Here is a 26,233-nt window from a genome sequence, read left to right on the forward strand (position 1 = left end):
ATATTTTATAATAAACAATATATTATACATTATATATAATATATTAAATATTTTATAATATAACATATATATTAACAGACTTCCTAATTTTAGTTAGGAACAAGCAACATATTAAAAGAAAAATGCTTGAATCTCTGAGTAATTTCTCTACAAAAGGACAATTCCACGTTTCATTCTTATTACCCAAAGACCAACATAGGAAAGCGATGCCCATGGAGGTGGTTCCCTGGATTTTGGAAACTGTTATTGCATATATATATATATATATATATATATATATATATATATATATGAAATATTGTTTTATACTAGTGAATATATCTAAAACTATAATAACAGAAAAATAAGTGAACACCTATGTGCACACACACTCAATCACTTTCAAATATAAGAATTTCTTTTCTGTGCTGCCTATTCACCTACAGAGAGAGTACATGAGTTGCCATTGAATTGTCCTGGAAGTTCTTTATCTGGCTACTCTAGCTTCACATCCTTTGTTCTGTAAGTAGTCAGATGTTATGTGTTCAACATACTTGTTACAGGCAAAAGTATCCACCCTGACATACAGAGAAACATGGATTTCAGAAATGCCACAATTAAGTGTGAGGTACACAGTACTTTTCATAATTGAATATATTACATATTTATTAGAAAGCTCATAAGAAAAAATATTCAGTGGAGGATGAAACACTTCAGAAAACTACAGTTTAAATTACGTATAACTGGGTGGAGGTAGCTCATGCCTGTAATATTTGCTAATCTGGAGGCTGGAATATGAGGATCACAGTTCAAAGCCAGGTTGAGAAAAGTCCCCGCGGGACACTTATCACCAATTAATCATTGAAAACTAAAATTGATTCTGTGGCTCGAAGTTGTAGAGAGCTAACCTTGAGCAAAAGACATCAGGATTAGTGCCCAGGCTGTGAGTTCAAATTCTGAAATAGATAAGAAATAAAATAAAAAATAAATTACATATCATTTTTTACCAACTCTGTAAAAGGAAAATAGGATATGACACATGGCAACATAAGACTTCAAATTACAAAGTTCCAGGGCATTTCCTCACTCTTGAAAACTAAGAGTAATCCATATCAAGAAAAAAGATAAACAATTTATACCAAATTTCAAAATATATTATACAAAGTAAATGCAATAAACATGCATTCCACAGTCTAGTAACATCATATTGTATAAAGAATCTGATTAACTGATTCATGAAAACCAATATTATGCAGTTAAAACATCCAATATCTCAGGTGTCAACTTTGCACAATACTTTCAATCTATGAAGTCTGTTTTGTATATTTTCCAGCCCTATCCATCCCACAATGGCAGAAAGCTCTTCCTGAGAAAGTCCAGAGACCTGTCTACTGTGAGTGCTCAATGTAGACCAGTTCCATTCTCTATTATTTGGGCATGTGATAGACTGAATATCTGATAACTTGGAAAAGGCACAATTTGGGACTGGCTTCCATCTATGTTTGGGCCAAGGGATAATTGACCTTACCAATTTCTTAAATTTTAGGTCATCACATACTCACTTCGTAGCCCTTAAACATTAAAAATACCTATCCATATAAGTCTGCATTACATACTTATTACTGTTTTTCTTCATTTGTCATGTTTTACATATTTGTGTATCCCAGTGTTTGTTCTGTAATATTCATTCTCATGGTTGTTATCACTGAATACGTGTAATTATTTCTGTTTTTTCTCTCCAGCTCTGTTTTTTCTTTAATTCAAGTCCTTAATAGCATCCTGTCTACTGACAACTAGCTACTGATTTTAACAAACTAAAAAGAACCCAAAGTGAGCTTTGATCTTTATATACATACCTATTCCTCATTACTATTTAATTAAGTGATAACTCTTCTAGTTGTCTTGTCAAAATACCTGGCAGTCATTTCAGACTTACATACTTTTCACACGTCATATTTAATCTATGACCAGGTTTCAACAAATTAACTCACAGAATATTTTAGGAACCATACATACATAAAATATGTGTGCTAGTACTATGAATTAAATTCAGAGCCTAGGTTCTTTTACTTTTCTTTTTTGCTCAGACTGGCAGGCTTCCATTTGAACCACAGCTCAACTTTTACCTTTTTGGTTCTTAGTTGAAGATAAGTGTGTCGTGGTCCATTTAACTAGTCTAGCTTGAAACTCTGATCCTCTATTTTCAGCCTTCTAAATAGCTAGATTTAAAGGCATGCACCACTAAAACCACCCCTATTATATTTGAATGAAAAATAAATTTAAAGAATGAATATTTCATGGGACCTATGTTTCTTTGGGCTTGGCTAACTTCACTTAATACAATTTTTTCCGTCTTTCCATTTCCTAACAAATGAGGCAATGTCATTCTTTCTGATAGAGGCATAGAATTCCATTGTGTATATATACCACATTTTCTTGATCCATTCATCTACTGAGAGGCATCCCATGGTTTCCCTTATTTGCAATATCTAGTATATGTATGAGTCAAGCAGAAAAGGTCAGATAAGGTGATGTTAGGAAAATGAACCCTAAGATATGTATTCAAATGTTTTTTTTTTCTTTCATGCATTTGTTTCTAACGCATTTATACGATTATATCTTTGTTGCTTTTTATGTCCCTCCCCCACAGTATAACCTCTGCTTTCACTGTATTTGATATCAGTATAATTTGTGGAGGGGAAAGGGAAAAACAAGTCGTTTAAATAAGGATAAAGGTGGACCCGTTGCAACAATGAGAAGTACAAGTTGTCATGTCGAAAACGAACTTTACATCTTTTAAGGGGGGGAGGATTAGATAGGGAGTGGGGAGAGGCTGGGAAGGGATGGGAAGGGGAAACAAAGGAGGAGGCTACAATGCTTGATAAGAAATGTATTCATTATCTTGCCCATCTAATTGTAACCCCTCTGTACAGTATTTTCACAATAAAAAAGAATGAATATTTCTAATATTTTCAAATCAGTATGTTTTCATTTACACCAAAACACATTGCCTTAAATGTTTTTTGTTATTCCAGCTCTCTTACCAAGAAAGGAAAGGAAAAATTCACAACCAAAGATGCTCTGAATGTATAAATGTTCAAGCCTGCAAGCCACAATTTCTTTGCTGGGAAATAACAAAGGATGATATCGTCTAAGGCAAAGCAGGAGAAAATGCTCTTCACTGAAATTACTAGAAGTTGATGAAGATGAGGAGGAGCAACTTTATCCAGAAAGTATAACAGTGGTTGTTGTCGTAGGGTGACTCTAGTGGATAAGTGTAGCCAATCTTAGAGGTTGTTTATAGTGATAGGGAGAATATTTGAAGGTGCATATGTGATTACAAAGGAGAGCTTTTTTGAAGATATATGTTTGTAGCATAGTTTGTATACTGTTGAGAAAGAGGCAAGATAGGGATGTTGACATAGCAATATTCATATCAATGGAAAAACAATCTAGAGAATATAGATTCTACAAAGAACCAAAGGAATCCAGAGATACATCTATTTTCCATACAATTGTTCCAACAGAATAAAGACCAACATGGTTTATTTAAAGTAAGAATTAGTCTAATGTCTGCACACTCACACTTAACAAATACTTATTGTAAACTTACTGATTGTATTCTTGGTAGACTTTCTTATTGTTGACAGACAAAAATTGCTTGAGTGAGACACAGGAATCTTAAGAAAGACTTATAGATAAAGGACATAGTGTGATAGAAGAGGAAACCATGGTAGGAAAATGAAACTTACTTTTTGTTGGTCACAGGGCATGAAGTCAGGGCTTGAGTGCTGTCTCTCAGCTCTTTGGTTCAAGGCTAGCCCTTTACCACTTTGGGGCAGAGTATCACTTCGGGTTTTTCGTTGATTAGCTACAGACAAATCTCATAGGCTTTCTTCCCAGGCATGTTTAGAACCATAATTCTCAGCTCTCAGCCTAATGACTAACTAGGATTATAGACGTGAATCACTAGTATGCACCACCCCACAAACTGAAACTTTTGAGCTTCTAGTGATTTCAATCAATTTTCAGTGAAAACCTCAAAAAGTGTGGTCAGGAAAGACCTCATAGAATGGTTCTTTCAATATGATTGATCTTCAGTACAAATCATATCTTGTTGTCACCTCTTGGCATCAGCAGAGCCTGGGTCTATTCTATCACAAATGTAAAAGACTAGCAAAAGGATAGCCTATGGTATTTCTGCTTAGGAGTCAGGACAAGTAGTTGAATGCAGGAATGAAGCAATATGTTCCTGGCATAGGAAAGCGTGGGAGAGACAATAGACTAGAGAGAAAACTGGTGGACACAACATTTAACCCCTTCTCCTTCGAGGAAAATGACCTCCTACAAAGTGGCAGTAACACAATTAACCTACTGCATTTTCTGATATGAAGGAAGGTGTCATGTCTCACTAAACAACTCACTTATAGTCGAAGAAAGGGAAATTCTTTAGTGTCCATCTTAGGCCCAGTCTCAGTTAATCTCCATCTTAGACTTTGTCCAGTTTCTATTCCCACCAGAAGGTCCCTGACGAGGTCCTGTGGGAACTGAAACCACTATCAGTTTTGGATCTGTTCCTTCTGTCAAGGCTGTGGTGGGTGGTGGGAAAGCTCATCCTCTGAATTGTGCCCTAGTTCCAAATCTCTTCAGAGAAAGTCAAGGAATAACAGATTCTGCCTGAGGGAGTGAGTTTCTCCATTTCAAAAGAGATCAATTAATATCTGATTCTGAGGCCTAGGTGGAAGTCCTTCACTAGATCCTCTAAGCTGGAGTGAAAGTTAGCACAGACTCCAGGCCACCCTCACATTTCTCCATCTCTTATGAACAAAAAGATTTACAGGAGTTGAGTTCATAAACAAGGAAAAATGATAGTAGTAGAAAAACCATGCCCAGTGGGAGGAATTAGAAATTCTGGGTAAAAATGAGGTCACAAAATCTTCTAGGATCACTCACGTAATTCGGGAATCACATCATAAGATTAGAGAATAAACATAATAAATAACTGTCTAAATTAGTCACTCTATTGTTCTGACTACAAGTGTTCTTTTAAAAGCTAGGTGTCCTAGATCTAAGTTGATAAGGAAAAGAAAGCACATTCTTTCCTCACAAACTTCTACTGAGTATCTTCATCCTAAGCACAGGTTGTTCTTACTCTCTACTTTTTTGTTACTTTTCTTTGTTGGATTCTATCAATGATATCTGACAGTGTTAACATCTTCAGATATAACTATATTTTATTTTAATCCATTTGTTATGAAATTAAACAAATTATGAGGAAAATCTTTCTATGGTAAATTTTCTTCCATGACGTACTTATTTGATATTATTAAGTATTATTTTTATAGTTTCATTTTTTAAAATTTGAGCAAAATGTTTTGTTAAATTAACACAAATCAGTTGCACATTTTTCGTATTTTTCCGTGTCTGTATATGTGAAAATATATCTTGATCAGCACCCCATATGTTTTCTTCATCTTCTTTCCTCCCTTCCCACACAAACACAGATATCTTCAATCACATCAACATTTTTGGCCATATTCTCTCTCCTTCACAGTTCTGATCCTTCTGTGAATTCCTGATATTACATATACAAAATACAGATCGTGTTTTGTCTTTTCATAAACATTTTAAGTGTATTTTATGTTTTGGAATGAGTTTCATCAGTGTACACCAAATATGCATATACTTCATTCAACTTGACCATGCAGATGAATGTTTTTCTAACATTCATCCATCTTCTACCATTCAACAGTTTCTGATGTATCTTATTTTATACTTTCTTCATTTACCTTTTCAAGATAATTTCTTATTAAGATTCTAGCATTATCTTTTTCCCAATTGTTGCCTTCTTAACATTGCTTCAAATTATAAACTATATATGATCGTCCTGTATGTGTTCACTAATATATTTAAATTTTGGTCTAATATTCATCTATTATAGGATATCCTTAACCTGTTGTAACTTCTCTGAAAATCAATAGGGATGTTCCTCACAAAAGCAAAAGCATAATGCCATAAAAGCCCATGAAATTAGTATTAGGTGTATATCCAAAAATACGTTGCATTGAAACAGTAGAAGAATTCACTTCTCTTATATCTGAGAATATGTTTATAGCTATGAACAGCACATTTTCTTTATTCCCTTTACTGGTACACCTAGGCTGATTGCAGATCTTGGTTGTTATGAATACTGCTGCCATAAACACGGATGTTCATGTTGAATCATATTCCTTCAATATGTATCCAAGTTATTTGTAAAGGTCAATAAAATATGTGGGTTTTTTTTTGGTATTTTGTAAATCTCCATTCTGAGCTCCATATGGCTTGCACTAGTTTACAATTGCCACACAACTAACCACAGTTCCTGATTAATTTCAACCTCTCCAGGATTTGTGTTTATTTGTTTGAGTGGTTATAAATATTCTGATGTGTAAGATTGGAGCTCAGTAATTTTTTGATATGTGGATAAGAATTTCAAATATTTCATTTATTTATTAAACATTTACATTTGTACTTCATTCCTGATCAGTGTCCTTTTTGGTATTTGACAAATTTTAAGTTTTATAATTTGTGATTTTTTCCCATTCCAACTATTAACATTAGTTAAAAAATTATTACAGTGATGCACAATTTACTAAAATCAAGTGATTGTACATTTATAACACTTTTTTTTGTTTGTTTGTTTGTTTACACCCAGGCAATTATTTCAATAAAGATGTTGAACTTCTTTCACTAGAAAAGTAGATTGAAAGGATAGTATCTCATATTAGTGCTAAGCTAATCTCAAATAACAGTCACTGCGTAGGCCCTAACAATTGGGCAAAGTAAAATACATTAACACAGCACAAATTGCATTTAAAGAGATCAAAAGACTTCATAAATGATGTTTTAAAAAGGCACCAACTTCATCAAGCAAATGGTGAAGTTCACAAGCAGACCATAGGAATCTGATCATCAAGAAGATGAAGGGATAAAAGTATACAGAAGGACAACTTTAGAACGTTGACTAAGAATTTGTGGAGGGGGGAAAACCACTAGATACAAAATCTCAATGCTGAAGGGAAGAAGTGTTTTACCCTAAAATTCAGGTGTGTCTGTTTCTTTCACACCACACACACACACACACACACACACACACACACACACACACACACACACACACACACACACACACACACACACACACACACACACACCTCATGTACACATAGAAATCCAGGAGCAGCTGTATCTGGGACAACGAAGCTTTTTTCCTCTTGCTATCAGATAATCAAACATGATAGTGCAGTTGGCTCCACAGCCACCCTACACTTGAGCAGGAGGAGGGAAAGGATGCCTTAGACTGCAGCACAGCCTTGTGTATCCCTGGCTTTCTGTGTAAGAATGAAGTTCGTGGTCCCATAGGCATGGGTGGCCAAGGTGAAATAGGTGTACACTTTGTCTGGAGGATGGCACACCATGAGCCTTGCATGCATGGCGAACCAGTTGTTGGAAGCCCTGTGAGCATCTCCATAATGACCTCTCAATGGCATGGAGTTGACACTGTACTTGGATGTGGCAGGAGGCAGGAGGACAGCTGGAATCCAGAAGGTGGAAGAGGAACAGTAGTGAATGGGCCTTTCTATGGAGAATCCTAAGGCAAGCTAAGGAAGTTCCCAGCTCACACATGACAGCCACCATGCTGGTCCCCAGAGGACACACCTAGTCTTGTCAATGGCAGAAGTCCAGATCTACAGGTGGAACGCCCCCAGTGGCCGTTGTCCTGGCTGGGCTGGAACAGCACCAGCCAAGAATGTTTCCTCCACACCGCTCTGCATGGCCTCCCAGACACTGCTCTGTGGGGCAGGCCAAGGCTGTGCTGGCCATTCCTGGTGCCAGGTCCGAGACCAGTCATAGACTGAGCCCACAGCATTGGAGCTGCCCCTCACAAACTTCCAGCAGGCGTCAAAAGAGGGACACTGCAGCTTGAATCCTGTGGCGTCCACCCTCCACACCCCCAGAGTTTGCCTCCAAGTTCCCGCCTTTGTTGTTGAAATTCTTCATCCACTGGTTGTCTCCTTTCTCATTGTCTGCTTTGCCAGCACTTGAGACTCCTTCCTCTCCTCACTAGACTGCCAGACTGCAGGGGATCTTCCCCAAACATCCCACCTCAAAGACACTCCCCAGACCTAGCTATCATAGGGGTGGCTGCTGCCTGAGCCACTGACCTGCCCCTCTTTCCTCCCCTCACCAGCCTCTGTCGGGGTCTACCTTCCCCTCCCTACCACCCCCAGCACCAACCCCAGTGCAGCCTCCCCCTTGTCCTACCCTCCTCTCCTCACCCCCACCCCTAGCTCCAACCCCAGCATGGCCACTGCTCTGGGAAAGCCAACTGTGTGCCCCAGGTAGCATCAAGGGTGCCACAGTGTGTGGCTGACTGAGAGCTGAAGGCAGCATAGGTCTCTCTGATCAGTGTCTTTCACTTTACTTACTCGTGTATTCATTATTAATTTAGTATTTAATTTTTGGGTCTTATAAGTATCATTTCATTAATCCTTTGCAGAATAGCTGGAAGAAATATGGTCCCAAAATGCAGATTGTCTGTTTAATTCTTTCCAGATTCAGAGATGTTTTAGGTAGTCATAATAATAATGATTTCTCATTTCCATAGCAGAGTGCTATTCAGAAATTATTGCTTGTGCATCTGTTATTAATTATTTACAATACTTAAAACTTTTAAATTTCAAATATTACAGGAAGATCTTTGATTCATGTTGAGTGGATGTTTGTGAGTAGGTGGAGCTGTTGTATACATTCCTGTGTGTGTATGTATGTGTGTGTGTAGGGGAGTGTACATGTATTATTGAAATCACAGATACAGATGATGAGCGTTGTTCTGAACTTGTGTCCTTTTTCTGAGATATATATTGTGGTGTTTCTTTGTTGATGGTAGGCTCCGACTGCTTGCCTTTGCCTGATGTGCACTTTCCAGCTCAATTTTTCAATAAAAGCTTCTTATTGAGCATATACGGCTCTAGTATTACTTTGTCTTTAGTCTGCCATCAGTGATCATATTTTCCTCTTTAAAAATTAACAATTAATATAAATTTTATTTCCTAGTTGATTTTCCCCTTTAATTTGCATTCAGAAATATGTATTATAAGACCTTTGAGCTCTGTATTCATGATGAAAAACCATTTTGAAATTTCTCTTTAATTCTCTTGTTAGCATCAAGATCTTGAATTTTTTGTAGTTTTAGTTTAAAATACCCTCCTTTGTGATTTTGGCAGGAGGAGACAAACAATTACTGGTAACAATGACAGCAGTTTTATTTGTTAAAATATCAGATAATTCATAATTTTGAATATGTCTAGTGGCAAAGGAATATATTTGCTCAATAGATTTGCTTGATAAATCCATGCACAAAAATACCACTTGTAGGGACTGGGAAGGTGCCTCAGTAATAGACTGCTTACCTTGCATGCATGAGGCCCTGGGTTGGATTCTTAAGCACCATGTAAAGCAGAAAAGGCCAGAAGGGGTGCTGTGGCTCAAGTAGTAGAGCACTAGCCTTCGGCTGAAAAGCTGAGGGACAGCAACTAGGCCCAGAGTTCACCACCAGCAACAAAAAATAAATAAATAAAACTCAAATCAAAAATATTAATTTCAAATGTTGATTATCATGTTACTTAGGGGCAGGGTGTCAAGACATAATATACCTCTGTCCCAAAGCTTTCAGAAGGATTTCAACACCTGACAATTACTGAAAAAAAGTAAAAAAAAAAAGAGCTCTGCCAACAACATAGAGAATCTGCACTCAAACATAAACAGTTACTAAGAATGGAGTACTTTTTATAATATTTCTTAAGAGATTCTGGCTCTATATTAATTATCATATAAATTAACCTTTAAAAACTCCACAGATGGGTCTGAGTCTTAAGGGCCTCTAACAAAAACCAGAGGAGAGAATCATCAACCCTAATTTTTAAAATTGTTATTGTTAAGATAGTGTATACATGGGTCACTATTTTGTAAGTCACGTAATGAGTTCATTTCTTATTGGACAGTCTCATCACTTCCTTTGCTCTCTCTCTCTGCTTTTCCCTCCTGTCCCTGTCACAAATGGTATAGTTCATTGTAAAAATAATATATACAGAGAACCATCGCTGCATTTGTTTCCCTGTTCTCCATGAACTTCTGTGGCTTCCTCATTGCCCAAAAATGGATAAAAAAGAACAAAAAAATCCCTCTTGTTTCCAATTCCTGGAATTCATTTCAATATAAACATCAGTAGTTTTATGAGAGTGTCAAGGTCTGTCCACACATCCCGAACACTTATACTTCAAGCAACAATTCATAATTCCCACCAGATTCTAAGGTCCAGAAAGTATTTCTTTTCTATTTCCACACAGGAAGAAGCTGAGATTCAGAAAGGGTAAGTAACTGACTGGAAATACTGGGTTGAGCATTGAAGCTCACTCTTATAGCGTACCTAATCCAGAAAGTGAGATCTTAAAACCACAGTTTGAAACCAACCTAGATTGGCATATCCATTACATGTTGATCTCCAGATAACCAGCAGACTTGTGTGTTTCAAGTGGTAGAGTTAGAATGCCACTAGTTTTGAATGGGGAACATGAAGGACACTGCCAATACGTTGTTTTTTTAACAACCAATGCTATCCCATACAAAATCTGACACCACACACACACACACACACACACACACACACACACACACACACACACAAACACACACACACATTAGAAAAGATGTTAGTAATTAAATCCAAATAGTTTATTTTTTATTTTCATATGTTTTAGAATTAGTTTTAGTGAGATTTGCCTTGGTAGTCTCTGCTGATGAGCCACAATTTGAAAACTGTTGAAATGACTACCCATATCCGGGGTCAGAGAAACATTCTCCTATTTAAGTGTTCCTCCTTTCTAGCAATGATAAATTGTCTTTCCTTGGCCCAGTTTCCACTTTGGGACTCAATATCTTAGACTTTCCTGTCTTAATAAGCAGGATTATAGGTGGCAACTATTGTACTGGACTGTATGTGACTTGGGAAAAATGTTCAAAATTCACTATTCAGTTGAGGTTGTTAGCACTCACCCATGATCATTCTGTGCTCAGAATTGGGAAATTTTAGGGCCAGGAATTCAGGGGAAGCACTGTGTGCTACTTCATATTTTTGATTTACTAACAGATTTCCATCCATGATTTACTTTAAGCATTGTGTGAAGAGAATGATTGCCTCTAGGAGACAGAAGCACTGCACTAACTGTTGCTCTCAGAACACAGGAGGAAGGAAAAGAATTTCTGAATGAGCCATATAGCCTAGACACTGAGTTCTTAGAAACTCAGTCTGCCTGTTACATTCCTTTCAACCTAGAAAGTCAGAGCCTGAAGGGGCTTGTAAGTTTCATTTATATTCCAGATCATGGGACTCCCTTCCCCTCAGTCCTTCTGACCCTTTGCTTTAGGGTTTAACAGTGTGTCTTTCTTTCTTGTTACTTCATTGCATATTAAGAACACCCAACCGCAGGTTTCCATTGTCCTAGTAGATGTTTTGCATTCCAGGGCCTTCCTTCCAGGGAACTCTCTTCTTGAGACCTCATGTGCATATATCCACAGAAGTGAGTGAGTCACAGACTGTGGAACATAGTTGCTCTCTGGTGATTAACTCAGAGACTCATGCAGGTTGAATTTGGAGCCTTTCTGAGAGGCCTTAGCCTAGGCACTGTGGGCAACATTGACAGCAATTCCTCAGAGCAATACCACTGACAACAAGTGAGCCCTGACTAGTCCTTAGTCCTTGACAGTTCTACTTAGGGGTGTGAACAAATGAGTAGGCATGTTTAGCCTATTGCACAGTACACCAAGCACTGAAGTCATTTTAAGCTTAGGAGAAAAATCTCCCTGTGTAAAGCAGTACACATAAGAAGCAGATGATGTGCCACACTCAAACGCTCCAGGAGAAAAGAGTTTATTGATGTCTACACAGATGGGAAATAATATTCTGAGGGGGGAAGGGAAGATTTCAGATATTAATCTATGAAGTATTTATAAGTTTTTGAATTCCTAAACCAACTTCCTTGCTTCCTCTTAAATCTAGTTTCAGGAAGTGATGGAGTTTTTATGATCACAAAATGGAGGTTTTAAACCCAGGCCCAAACTCTAGGTGAGCTTCTTAGATCTTCCCACCTGCTACTAATACCAAATAAAGAGATGTGGTGAAGATCAGGAAAGGACATTGATTAGACTGCAGCCATAACATGACAACAATTTAGCGCAACTTCAGAACGCTAAGCAATACTCACCAATATTTCTATTCACCCATGTCATTAGGTCTGAGTTGTATCTAGGGGTACTCAGTGCCTTCAGAACAGGAAGATCTAGGGCAGAGCCCAAGACTGGTCTGGAATTTTGTAAATAAACTAAATTGTTTGATGGAAACTATTTGTACTGTCGTAATGGAAATGTAGAGACTGATCACAGCACATTTGCACGTTTGTCAATGAGCAGTGATTGGGAGGGGAGTATTTAAGATGCTACCCATGTTCTCAGTTGCCTAGTACTACCTTGGATTCCAGAGTTAATCTTGATAAATAGATATAGAAGTTACATGTAGCTTGCTATGCCCAATTCACACCTAGAGAGGAAGATGAGAAATTGGAAGGGTTTGGTGTGAAAGCCACAGGTTGATCCAAAGCAGAAATCAAAGGATGTGGAGATGAAGCAACTACCTGGGAGGAAAAGGAGAGACAGTTGAAGGTGATGATCACCTAGAGGAGACAGAGAAAGTTTGAAGCCACATTTGGTCCTGTAGATCAAAGTAACACATCTGAGGTAGAACAGTCTGGCTTTCCAGAGCCACAGAGATGTTGGAAGAGCAGTAGCAAGTGCTCTTGCCCATTTCAAGGGAGCTCCCAAAATGCCAGGGTAAGAACTGGTACCTTCCCAGAGCACTGCTGCTGAGCAGTCCTCAGATCCCTTGCTACCATGATAATTGACGTTGGAGAGAAGCAGTGAGATTTGTAAAAGGTGATTGAAGCTCACTATGTGGAGCCTGTTCTGCAGGATTGTGGAGTGTCCTCTCTCAGGATGCTTAGGGAAAAGACCCCAAAGCCACTGTCAAACATTGCAATCTATTTGGAGTAGACATTTATGGATGGAACATGCCTGAACCCAACATACTGATAATGAGTTGCTACCAGTAGTTACCTAAAGATCTGACAGCCAAAACTGGAGAGGGAAACACTGAGCTCTGCACCACATCAGTATACCATGCAAATTGCTTCTATCCTAGTACTGGCTAACCAGTTTGCACACCCATGACATTGTTACCCTGATTGTGCCACCTTAATCCCTCACAACTTTTACTCTTTCACTTTCTCTTTTCCTCCTTATCCCTGCTAAACTGTCTGGATACCTGTGTTAACTACTCCAATCCCTGCAATGTTGTTGCTGCTACACAATTTCTTGGCACTGCAACTTAGCGAATACAGTCACAATTCCCCTTTCCCAGGTATCCTATTCTCTGCTACTCTGTTCTGCTACCTATAATTCATAACACCATTGTTCCAGCCACATGATCCCTGACACCCCTGTGGCTGATACCACTTTCCCTAACATAGCAAGGGTAGAATGGTAGGAGCTAGTTGACTTGGGTACTGCTGTCTTTTTTTTTTAATTTAATTTTATTTTATTTGTGAACATACTGTACAGAGGAATTACAATTACATGGGCAGGCTAATGCGTATATTTCTTACCAAGCATTGCAGCCTCCTCCTTTGTTTACCCTTCACATCCTTTCCCAGCCTCCCCCCTCCCCCCCCCCAATCCCAATCCTTCTCCTTCCCCCCCTTCCCCCCCCCCCGCAGCGACGTTGTAAAGCTCGTTTTGGACATGACAACTTGTACTTCTCATTGTTGCAACAGGTCCACCTGTATCCTTAAACAAGTGTTTTTTCCCCATCTCCTCCACAAGTTATACTGACATCAAATATAGTGAAAGCAGGGGTTATTCCTCAATACAATAAAGGCTGTATATGACAAACCTACAGCCAGCATTATACTCAATGGTGAAAAACTAAAGCCATTTCCTCTTAACTCAGGAACAAGACAAGGATGCCCACTCTCTCCACTTCTCTTCAATCTAGTATTAGAATGCCTAGCTACAGCAATAAGACAAGATGCAGACATAAAGGGGATCCAAATAGGGAAAGAAGAAATAAAACTCTCCCTCTTTGCAGATGACATGATCTTGTATTTAAAGAATCCCATAGGCTCCACTCCCAAATTACTCAAGCTGATTCAAAACTTTGGCAAAGTAGCAGGTTATAAAATTAACCCCCAAAAATCAATGGCTTTTCTGTATGCCAACAATGAGAAAAGTGTGGCTGAAATTAGGAAAGCAACTCCATTTGTAATAGCCCCACAAAAAATAAAATACCTAGGAATTAACTTAACTAAAGAAGTGAAGGAGGAAGTGGTGCTGTAGCTCAAGTGGTAGAGCGCTCGCCTTAAGCTGAAGAGCTAAGGGACAACGCCCAGGCCCAGAGTTCAAGCCCCATGACCTACCGAAAAAATAATCAATATAATTTTGAAAATTCACATATGTGAATTATCAGATTATCATTATCCTCAAAGCTGTCTTTAGAGGCAAGAATATTGTATTCCTTTTCTAATGAATTAATGGAGTAATCTTACTTTGGAATGGACAGACATCCATGACACTTGTTCCAAAACAAGAAAGATACTGGAGAAAAAAAGAGGAAGTAGACCTAAGGCTGATGAAATGAGCATATTTCCTGTTTGGACTTAAAAAGGATTTTTGTACAAACAATAAGAATTTCATCTTAATATTATAATTACAAAATCTAGGTGCTACAGGACATCTTTTAAATATAATATTTAATGCTGTTGGATTACTTGAAGAAAAAGTTTCACAGAAAACCTTAAATTCCAGAAAAACTGCAATGCTCCAATAAACACTAAGAAGAAATATAATTTAAATATCCAAACGGGTTGTGGGAAAATGGTAAGGTTCTCACAGGCAGCCCACTAAGTGTCTCTGACCAAAAGAAGATCTAGTGCCACAGCCACCCATTACCTCAAGAGATCCACTCCAATCAAACTTTAAATACCTAAAGTCTTTCTCTACTACAAAAGGACTATCCTAGCAGGCAAACAAGAAAAGGCAAAAGAGAAAAAGTGAATGGGACTCTTGTGGAGCACCTGTACCACATAGGTCTATGCAATGCTGCACTAGGACTTCCTGCAGAGTTTTAGCAGAGGAGCACCCAAAAGCTGAAGAAAGTGCTCAATACTATACCTGTGAAATGTTAGAAGGGAATCTGGTGAAGATCTCCGAGTTGGTGAATGCCTCCCCCATTCCCCCCCCCCCGCCCAGCCTATGGGGAAGGAGCAAACTTAGTATTACCGCCACCATTACAATTGCCAGAAATTGGCACCACCGGGTAAGCCCCCAAAATCAGCCCATACCTGCAGCACTGGCAGGATCCCAGAGGGCTCCTGTCAACCCTGCACAAGATCTCCAGGAAACCACAGCTGCAGCCAATCGCTCTATGCTCTATGGGCCAATTGCGCAGCCGATTGAGCTTTCTGATAGGACTGCTCCCTCCTGCTGCCCTGCACAGACCCCTGGCCACTCCAACCTCTACCCAGTCCTCCCAGTGCCAGGACTCCTCACACCACCACATAGGAGAGAGACCCTTCAGCATCAGCAAAGCCATCCCCCCACCTAGATCTGCTAGCACAGAGACCCTCTGATTTAGAACCTGCCAACTCCATCTTAGCCACCATAGCACAGGCTCTGTGGTCCAGGGCACCACCAACTACAGACTTGTGAGTAACACAACTGGGTCCACGCCCTGGGGGTGGTAATTCTCTGAGGCATCCCAAAGCCCCCTGACACAAGCCCCCTTCCAAAAGGGATGGATCACATCAAAACCGAACACAGACATAAGCTCTGTTCCTAAGGCTCCTGTGGCTACCTGGGAAACCATGGGAACCCAACTCCAGTCTGATCATAGCAGTCTACAAACCTGAAACCCCCAAAACTGCCTGCCACCAGGCGTGAGAATGGAACTCTTGATAGCAGGCACCCTCCCCAATCAAAAAAGCCATCTGCTCCCAACCAAGCTACAAGGAAAGTGGACTACAGCAAGGCACACAAGGTTCCATCAGGAATCTGCTCTGAGGACTACAGGGAGAATAAACTCCCCAAAGAACCCGAAAAATCCATTCTTTAGTATTTTCTTCTTGTTTTTGTTTTGTGTTGTTAGTTGAAATGTCTGATCATTTGTTGTTCATTTGTATTTCTATGTGTTACTTAGGTGTATTGTGATTTAGGATTTGCTATACCACTTAAAACTTCTGTTTTTCATTATTATTTGGTATCTGCTTCTACTTTACAATTTGCGAATTTGTAAGTTTTTTCTTCTTTCTTTTCTTCTCACTCCCCCTTCACTCTCTCTCTCTCTCTCTCTACCTTACACTATTACTCCATCAGGGCTCCCCTTTCTAGTTCTATGCACAAATAAGGCCTCCTTCTATGTGAGTAAACAATAATTACAGGAGTTAACTTAGAGTAAGCAACTTTTCAATAATATCTGACTGATATTTTTCTAATCTCAGCAAGTCTCCCCAATACACTTTCTTATTTTCATCTTGATCTCTAAGCTACTCCCTACATAACATTTCTTCAAATTCTTTTCAACCTGTTACATTCAGTAACAAGGTATTTATTCTCTTCCTACTACATATACCTCTCTCCTAAGCTGTCCTTACCCCTCTACTATCATTATACCCAAGTTCACTTCTGAAATTAAATTTATATCTCTCTAAACTTAACCCTTCATTTCTCCATCTAATCCAGCCCACTGATACTTAATGATTTATAAGTGACCCAACTTACAGTTGGTTCTATATTTGACTACAAAATTGGTTCCATTTGACAACTTTGAGTACAGGGGGCCCATCTTGTTAACTCTAAAGAGCAGACTGCTTATTAATCAAACCTAGATTGCCTCAAAAGTTACAACTATATGCAATCTCGACCCCAAAGCCAAAATATCCCTCTGCAAGCAAAGAAAAAGAGAGCTAAACAGGACAACACCTAACCTTACCACTGAAACCCTAAGATCTACCCATTTACACGACATCGGGTTGGCTCCGGTCCTAAAAGACTGTCCTACTCTTGTAGCAATGTGGTTCTTGTCTCTAAATGGGCAGAACTAACTGCAGAAACACAAGAAAAATAGCAAATAAACAAATCCCACCTTCATCTCCACATAAAAAAGCTACATAGCAGTCCCAGTATGACATAGAAGATAATGATCAAGATAGATTAAAAACATGGCTGGTAAACCTGCTGAATGAAAAATTGGAAACCCTACATGGGGTTATCAGAGAGTGCAAAGAGGCCAACCAGAAGTTAATAGATGACTTCATGGCCTCCACAAATAAAAAGGTATAGGAACTCCAGCAGAGGGAGAAAGAATCTAATGAAAAGATAGGAACCTAGTTTATGGAGAGGAAAGAAAAGTCTGATAACCAACTCCAGGAGGTAAGGCAATCTATTCAAGACTTGAAAGAGAACCTTAATAAAGAGCTGGGCACCATTAAGAAAGACCAGCAAGAAGGAAATGAGTTAAACACGAAAGTACAAAGTCTTCAACCTACAATGGAAGAAGCCGAAGAAAGAATATAAGTAGCTGCAGACAGTTTAGACTCCATAGAGAAAGAGCACACCATTTTTCATAACAAAATTAAGCATGACAGATCAATGCAGGAAATACAGGAAACGTTCAGAAAGCTTAATTTGAGAATAATAGGAATACAAGAGGGGCTGGAGAGGGAAGCCAATTGATTAGAAATGCATTCAGCAAAATCCTAGCAGAGAAGTTCCCAAATATACAAAAGGACAGGCCCATACACATGCAAAAAGTTTTAGAAACCCAAATAGACCAGAATAGGACATCCCACCTCTACATTACAATCCACACCGCTCAATAGCCACTAAAGAAAGAATTCTTAAAGCTGCCAGGGAGAAGAGATTAATCACATATAAAGGTAACCCAATCAGAATTACCTCAGATTTCACAGAAGACACTATAAAAGCAAGAATGTCCTGGAAAGAGGTATGCCATGTCTTAAAGTCAAATAACTACCAACCAAGAATAATCTACCCAGCTAACCTCTCATTCACAGCAGAAGGACAAATAAAAACCTTCCACAGCACGTTAAATCTGATGCAATATACCGCTACCAAACCAGCTCTTCAAAAATTCCTCAAAGAGCTTCTACATATAGAAAACCAACTAGAAAAGAATATAGTCAATGAAGCGGTCCACAAACACAGAAATATGTAATCACAAGAACAGCCAAGGAACAGCTTCCCCCCCAAAAATTGGATAAAATGGTCGGGACAGACAAACACCTCTGTGTCTTAAACCTCAATATTAATGGACTTAACTCTCCAATTAAGCGACATATATTGTCCAGTTGGATCATAAAGCAAGATTCTTCTATCTGCTGTCTTCAAGAGACACACTTGCCCACAAAAATAAACATTCTGAAAGTGAAAGGCTGAAATAAAATATATCAAGCAAATGGAGGCCATAAACAGGCAGGATTTGCAATCCTAATATCAGATAAATAGACTTCAAATTAAAATCAATGAGAACTGATAAAGAAGGTCACTACATACTAATTAAGGGATCTCTTCTTCAGGAGGATATTATGATCCTAAATATCAACTCACCGAATAATAAAGCACCAAAATTTATCTAATAAACACTACTTTCACTCCATCTCACATAGATTCAAAGACATTAAGTGTTGGGGATTTTAACACACCATTCCTTTCAATAGAGAGAACAATCTGGCATAAACTCAAGAGAGAAACCTCGGATCTTAAAATATGCATAGATCAACTAGACTTAACAGACATTTAACGAATATGCCACCTAGCAGCATCAGATTACACCTTCTGCTCAGCTGCACATGGGACATTCTCCAAAATAGACATCATTCTAGGCCATTTAGCAAATCTGTCCAAATTTAAAAACATTGAAATTATGCCCTGTAATCTCTCAGACCACAAGGGAATAAAATTAGAATTCAACATCAAAAGCCACCAGAGGAAATACTGTAACACATGAAGGCTGAACAACACACTCTTGAATCATCAGTGGAAGGAAGAGATTAGAAAGTAAACACAACTGTTCATGATATTCAACAAAAATGAACACACAAATTACCAGCTTCTCTGGGACACAGAAAGACAGTACACAGAGGCAAGTTTATAGCTCTGAGTTCCTCCATTAACAAATTGGAGAGATCTGAAAATAAAAATTTAATGAGTCACTGAAAGCTCTTTGAAAAAGTACAAGCTAAACCCAAATTCAGTAGATGGGAACAAATAATTAAAATTAAATCTAAATTAAATAAATTACATTTAAAGAAAAACTATAGAAAGAACTGACAAAAGAAAGAGTTGATTCTTCGAAAAAATTAATAGAATTGACAGACCCCTACCAAATCTAATCAGAAAAAATAGTACACACCCAAATAAACAAACTCAGAGATTAGAATGGAAACATCACTGTAGAAATAGCCAAGATTCAGGGGCTGAGAAGGTGGCTCAGTGGTAGAGCACCTGCCTTGCATATTTGAGGCCCTGGGTTAGATTCCTCAGCATCACATAAGCAAAAAGAAAAATGCCAGAAGTGGCACTGTGGCTCAAGTGTTAGAGAACTAGCCTTGAGCTGAAGATCTGAGGGACAGCGCCCAGGCCCAGAGTTCAGGCCCCACGACCAGACCCCCCCCCCCAAAAAAAAAGTAATAACCAAGATTCAAGATATACTAAGCGGATAATTCTCAAAACTTTATGCTAGTAAGTTTGAGAATCTTAAAGGTATGGACAAATTTCTAGCAAATATTGACATGCCCAAACTAAACCAAGATGATTTAAACCAACTTAACAAAGCCATATCAAGCATCAAAATAGAAGCAGCAATAAAAGACCTCCAACTTTTCCCAGGTGCCGGTGGCTCACGCCTGTAATCCTAGCTACTCAGGAGGCTGAGATCTAAGGATCACAGTTCAAAACCAGCCTGGGCAGAAAAGTCCGTGAATCTCCAATAAATCACTAGAAAAAAACAGAAGTGGTGCTGTGGCTCAAGCGGTACAGTGCTCACCTTGATCTGAAGTGTGTAGGGACAGCACCCAGGCCCAGAGTTTAAGTCCCATGACCGCAAAACAAGAAAAAAGACCCCCCACCAAAGAAAAGTCCAGGACTAGATGGATTTACATCTGGATTCTACAAAGCCTTCAAGGCAGAACTCACACCAATACTCCTCCATCTCTTCAATGAAATTAAAAGTAAAACATACCTACCACACTCTTTTTATGAATTCAGCATAATCCTCCTCCCAAAACCAGGAACTCATCAAAGAAAGAGCACTATAGACCCATTCTTTGATGAATTTCGATGCAAAATTTCTCAATAAAATCTTGGCCAATCAACTACAACAACTCATCAAAAAAATCATACACTGAGATCAAACAGGATTCATTTCAGTGATGCAAAACTGGTTGAACATAAACAAAACGATATAATTCATCTCATCAACAAGAGCAAGAATAAGAACCACATGATTATCTCAATAGATGTGGAAAAAACTTTTACAAGATCCAACACTTATGATGAAGGCTCTGTATAAACTAGGAATCCATGGAACATTCCTCAATACAATAAAGGCTGTATATGACAAACTTACAGCCAGCATTATACTTAATGGTGAAAAGATAAAACCATTTCCTCTAAATTCCAGGAACGTGACAAGGATGTCCAATCCCTTCAGTCCTCTTCAAACTAGTATTAGAATGCCTAGCTAGGGCAATAAGAGAAGACACTGACATAAAGGGGATCCAAATAGGGGAAAATGAAGTAAAACTCTTCCTCTTTGCAGAAGATATGATCTTGTATTTACAGAAACCTATAGATTCAACTCCTAATTACTTGAGCTGATCGGAAACGTTGGCAAAAAAGAAAGGTATAAAATTAACCCTCAGAAATCAATAGCTTTCTTGTATTCCAATAATGAGAAGAGGGCAGCTGAAATTAGGAAAGCAACCCCTTTTACAATAGACCCACAAAAGAATAAAATACTTAGGAGTTAACCAAATGGATGAAGGACCTCTATGACAAAAACTTTAAAAACTTTTTTAAAAAAGAAATTAAAGGAGAACTAAGCAAGTGGAAAAACCTCCCATGCTCCTGGATTGGGAAGAGTAACATCGTGAAAATGGCAATATTGCCCAAGGCTACCTACAAATTCATTGCGATACCTATCAATATCCCAACTTCATTCTTCAATGAAATAGAGGACGCAATCCAAAAATTCATATGGAACAATAAAAACCCCAAATAACAAAAACAATCCTTAGTTAAAACAGCATCACTGGAGGAATATCAATTCAAAATTTCAAAACTCTAATAAAAAGCCATAGTAATCAAAACAGCTTGGTACTGACACAAGAATAGACCCGAGGATGAATTGTTTAGGACTGAAGACCCAGAAATGAATCCAAAGACCTATAGCTACCCAATCTTTGATAAGGGTGCTAATGAAATTGAATGGGGGCTGGGAAGGTGACTCAGTGGTAAAGTGCTTGCCTTGCATGCATGAGGCCCTAGGTTGTATTCCTCAGCACCACATAAGCAGTTAAAAACCCAGAAGTGGTGTTGTGGTTCAAGTGGAAGAGCTCTAGCTTTGAGCTGAAGAGCTGAGGGACAGTACCCAGGCCCTTAGTTCAGGCCCACAATCGGACTCCCCCCCCCAAAAAAAGAAAATGAATGGAAAGAAAAAACAGCTTTTTTAGTAAATGGTGTTGGTAAAATTGGTCAAAAACTTGTAGAAAACTAAAGATAGGACCGTATATAACACCCTGCACCAGAATCAACTCCAAATGGATCAAAGACCTCTAAAGAAAAGCAGAGTCCAAGAAAACATGACAGGAAGGAATAGGAGAAACTCTAGGGTTCTTTTGCACAAGCCAAAAGTTTCTTAATAGATACCCAGAAGCACAACAGATCAAGGAAAGGTTAGGCAAATGGTATTGCATGAAACTGCAGAGCTTCTGCAAGGCAAAAGACATCGCTCACAAGATCAACAGAAATCCCACGGACTGGGAGAAAATCTTCACTAGCCAAACAATGGACAAGGGTCTCATGTTTAAAATATACTTAGAACTCAAAAAACGAAATCTTCTAAAAACAAATCCTCAAACAACTGCCCAATTAACAAATGGGCTAAATACTTAAAGAGAGACTACTCAGAAAAGGAAATAAGAATAGCCAATAGACACATGATGAAATGCTTAGCTCCTCTAGCCATAAAAGAAATACAAATAAACAAAGAGATAATTTGCAACAAGGACAAGTCGAAAATGAGCTTTACAACGTTGGTGCGGGGGGGGGGGATTGGGGGGGTTGGGGGGAGGTAGGGAAGGGAGGTGAAGGGTAAACAAAGGAGGAGGCTGTAATGCTTGATAAGAAATGTACACATTATCCTGCCCATGTAATTGTAACCCCTCTGTAGAATATGTTCACAAAAAAATTAAATTAAATTACCCCCCCAAAAGGAAATACAAATGAAGATAACGCTGAGATTCCACTTCATCCCAATTAGAATGGCTATAATCAGGAAATTTAGTAACAGATGCTGGTGGCCATGTTGCTAGAGGAGAACCCTACTGCATTTTGGTGGGAGTGTAAACTTGTTGAAACACTCTGGAAAGCAGTTTGGAGGTTCCTCAAAAGACTTCATATTGCAGGGCACTGGTGGCTTACGCCTGTAATCCTACCTACTGAGGCTGAGATCTGAGGATCGTGGTTCAAAGCCAGCCCGTGCAGGAAAGACCATGAGAATCCTATCTACAATAAACCACTAGAAAACTGGAAGTGACGCTGTCATTCAAATGGTAGAGCCCTGCCTTGAGCTGAAGAGTTGTGGGACAGAGCCCAGGCCCAGAGTTCAAGCCTCACAAACGACAAAAAAAAAAAAAAAAAAAAAAAGACTCCATGTAGAGCTCCAATTTGGCCCAGCAATCCCACTTTTGGGATTTTACCCAAACAATCACAAACAGGGTAATACCAAAGCTACCAGCACAATCATGTTTATCACAGCATTGTTTACCATAGCTAAGATAGGGAACCAACCCAAATGCCCCTCAGTATATGAATGGATCAAGAAAATGTGGTATAAATATATACAATGAAATTCTATGCTTCCATCAGAAAGAATGACATTGCCTCATTTGTTAGGAATTGAAAAGACTTGGAAAAAATTATATTAACTTAAGTAAGCCAGGCCCAAAGAAACATAGTTTCCATGGTTTCCCTTGTTTGCAATTACTAGCACAGGTCTAGAAAAAGCAGAGAAGTTCAAAGGCTATGTACACACGAACACATGAGATAATGTGAAGCAAAATGTAACCCAAGACAGGGACAGAGTGGTTTTGTCTTTATTGCTAGTGTTTTATAATGTACTTAAAATGCACTATGTGAATCTTTTGTTTCTTTTGTATGTTCTTCCCCGCCCGTGTAACCCCTGTTTTCACTGGATCTGATACTGGTGTTCTGCACCTTGTACATACATTTTTGTAATTTGGGGAGTGGAAAGGATATTGGGGAACGTTTAAATGAGGATGCAGGCTGACCTATTGTGATGACAAGATGTACAGGACACTAAGTTAAAAAATGAACTTTACAATGTAGGGGGGGTCAGGAGGTGTTGGGGAGGGGGGAGGGAAATGATGGTAGGGGGAAAACAAAGGAAGAGTTAAATGCTTGCTATGGAATGTACTCATTACCGTACTTATGTACCTGTAACCCCTCTCTACAGCATTTTTATTATATATATATACCTATATATTCGCATATATATGTATCTACATACATATATTTTTAAAGGAAAATGAACTTTACAACTTCAGTAGGGGAGGGGGTTTAGTTGTAGAGGTGGGAGGGAAGGAGTGGTAGGGGGAAAACAAAGAAGGAGGCAACAATGCTCAATAGGAAATGCACTCATTGCCTTGTTCATGTAACTGTAACCCCTATGTACAGCATTTTTTACAGTAAAAAGCTTACAAAAAATAATTCATGATTCAAAGCAAGCCCTAGCAGGAAAGTCTGTCAGATACTGATCTCCAACTAACCACGAGAAAACAGGGAGTGGCACTGTGGCTCAAGTGGTAGAGAGCTTGGCTCGAGCTGAAATTCAACCCAACGACCAACAAAAATAAAAAAAAAAAAAGAAAGCACCAAACAACCTGAAGATGATGTCCAGAATAATGAGTGGGGCATAATGGAATTACATAACTTAGTCACTTGCAACCTAGTTTACCAGGGGAGATGGTGGGTGATTTGTGTGTGTACCAAAATCTGCAAAATTATTTTGCTCTTTCCCAAGGAGGGAGGAAGGGAGGAATGGAGGAGGGGAGAAGGAGTTTGTTTGGCCTTTCCTTTTGGTTCAGTGATTGCCTTCTGGAGACAAATTCAGAGAAATTCCACTTGTAATCCTACTTACATGGTTGGCAAAGAAGTCATTCCATGGAAGTGGTCTGTGTCCTGTCCTTGGCCAGGTCCCAACCACCACTGGGTAATACAAGTCCCAATTCAGGACCAAGATGCCTTGAAGACAACTGATCCACTGGGCAGGTGGACCTAACCACGTCCAGAAAAGACAGAAAGAACCATGCTGAGGAAAGCACCGGAGATCTAGACTGGGCAGAGATTTTTTGTGATTCTCATTTTGTATTACCACTTTGATTCTACAAAATAAACTATGGATTTTAACTTTCTTCCCTCCCTTTGGATAAAACTCACAAAAACCTTGTCTTTAGCTTTTAAGACATTTAACTCTTAGGTCTCGCCAATCATTTCCAGGATAGTGAATTACTTAATTGTATTTTGAACGCATAAATCATGCATATAAAACTAGCATATTTTGATCTTATGAGAAAACACCCTTGTTCTTTTCTGGTGTTATGACTAGTGTGATAATGCTCACTCAGGTTTATATCATTGCGCAATCATTGTTCCATTTTGTTCAGTAAACAGTTTTTCAGGACAGGAGAGCTGTGAGGGATGAATAATTTATCTGTACTTCTTGTGGCCTGGGAAGAGCTTCTCAGAATGTTTGCAAGAGGAAATAGGACTCCATATAGACCGAATGTAGAAAAAGATACACACCTTCAGTGCCACAGAAGGACAAATAAGAAAACTCATCCAGGCTCAGAGCAAAGCAACATGATGGGTTGTTTAGGTGCGTGAAAATTTGTGGATTGTCTTTCTTACCATAGAGAGATCATTCAATGCTGGCATTTATAATATGTTCCAGGACTCATATCTGTTTAGGTCTGTTTCCTCTGAAGCATCTTTGATAGGGACAGAAAGGAGAATGTAACAATGGCACCTAGTTATGTTCTCTGAACGAGATTTTATCTCTTTCCTGAAACAAGTTAGGGTTGTAATGAATGACTTGGATTTCCTGAGAGAAATTGATGTGTATTTCTTGTTTCTATTAAAGTTATCAAATGAATAACCTTAAATTTGTAAAACGTTATTATAACAAATATGAGATAATGATTTTTATGATACTAGGATGCATCCAGTTTCCTTTTAGATAGAAAATATTTGGCTGGCTTCCAACTAAAATCTTTGCATCTCAGCCTCCAGAGTACCTCGGGATGTAGGCATCAGTCACCTCTCCAGGTTGAGACAAATATTTTTGCTAAGGAAAATCACTATGATATAGAACATGAGGCATGAAGAATGTAGAATATGTATTTTAATATTTTCGTTTCTTTCATGCATGTGTTTCTAACGCATTTATAAGATTATTTCTTTGTTGCTTTGTATGTCTCTCCTCCAGAGTGTAACCCCCGCTTTCACTATATTTGATGTCAGTATAACATGTGGAGGAGATGGGGACAAACAAGTCGTTTAAGGATTCATGTGGACCTGTTGCAACAATGAGAAGTACAAAATGTCATGTCAAAACCAGCTTTACAATGTCGATGTGGGGGGGAAGGGGGTATGATTGGGTGTGGGGGAGGAGGGAGGCTGGGAAGGGAGGTGAAGGGTAAACAAAGGAGGAGGCTGCAATGCTTGGTAAGAAATGTATGCATTATCCTGCCCATGTAATTGTAACCCCTCTGTACAGTATGTTCTC

Source organism: Dipodomys merriami, unplaced genomic scaffold, assembly GCF_024711535.1.
Source record: "Dipodomys merriami isolate MVZ:Mamm:240054 unplaced genomic scaffold, mDipMer1.0.p SCAF_283, whole genome shotgun sequence".
Lineage (NCBI taxonomy): Eukaryota > Metazoa > Chordata > Mammalia > Rodentia > Heteromyidae > Dipodomys > Dipodomys merriami.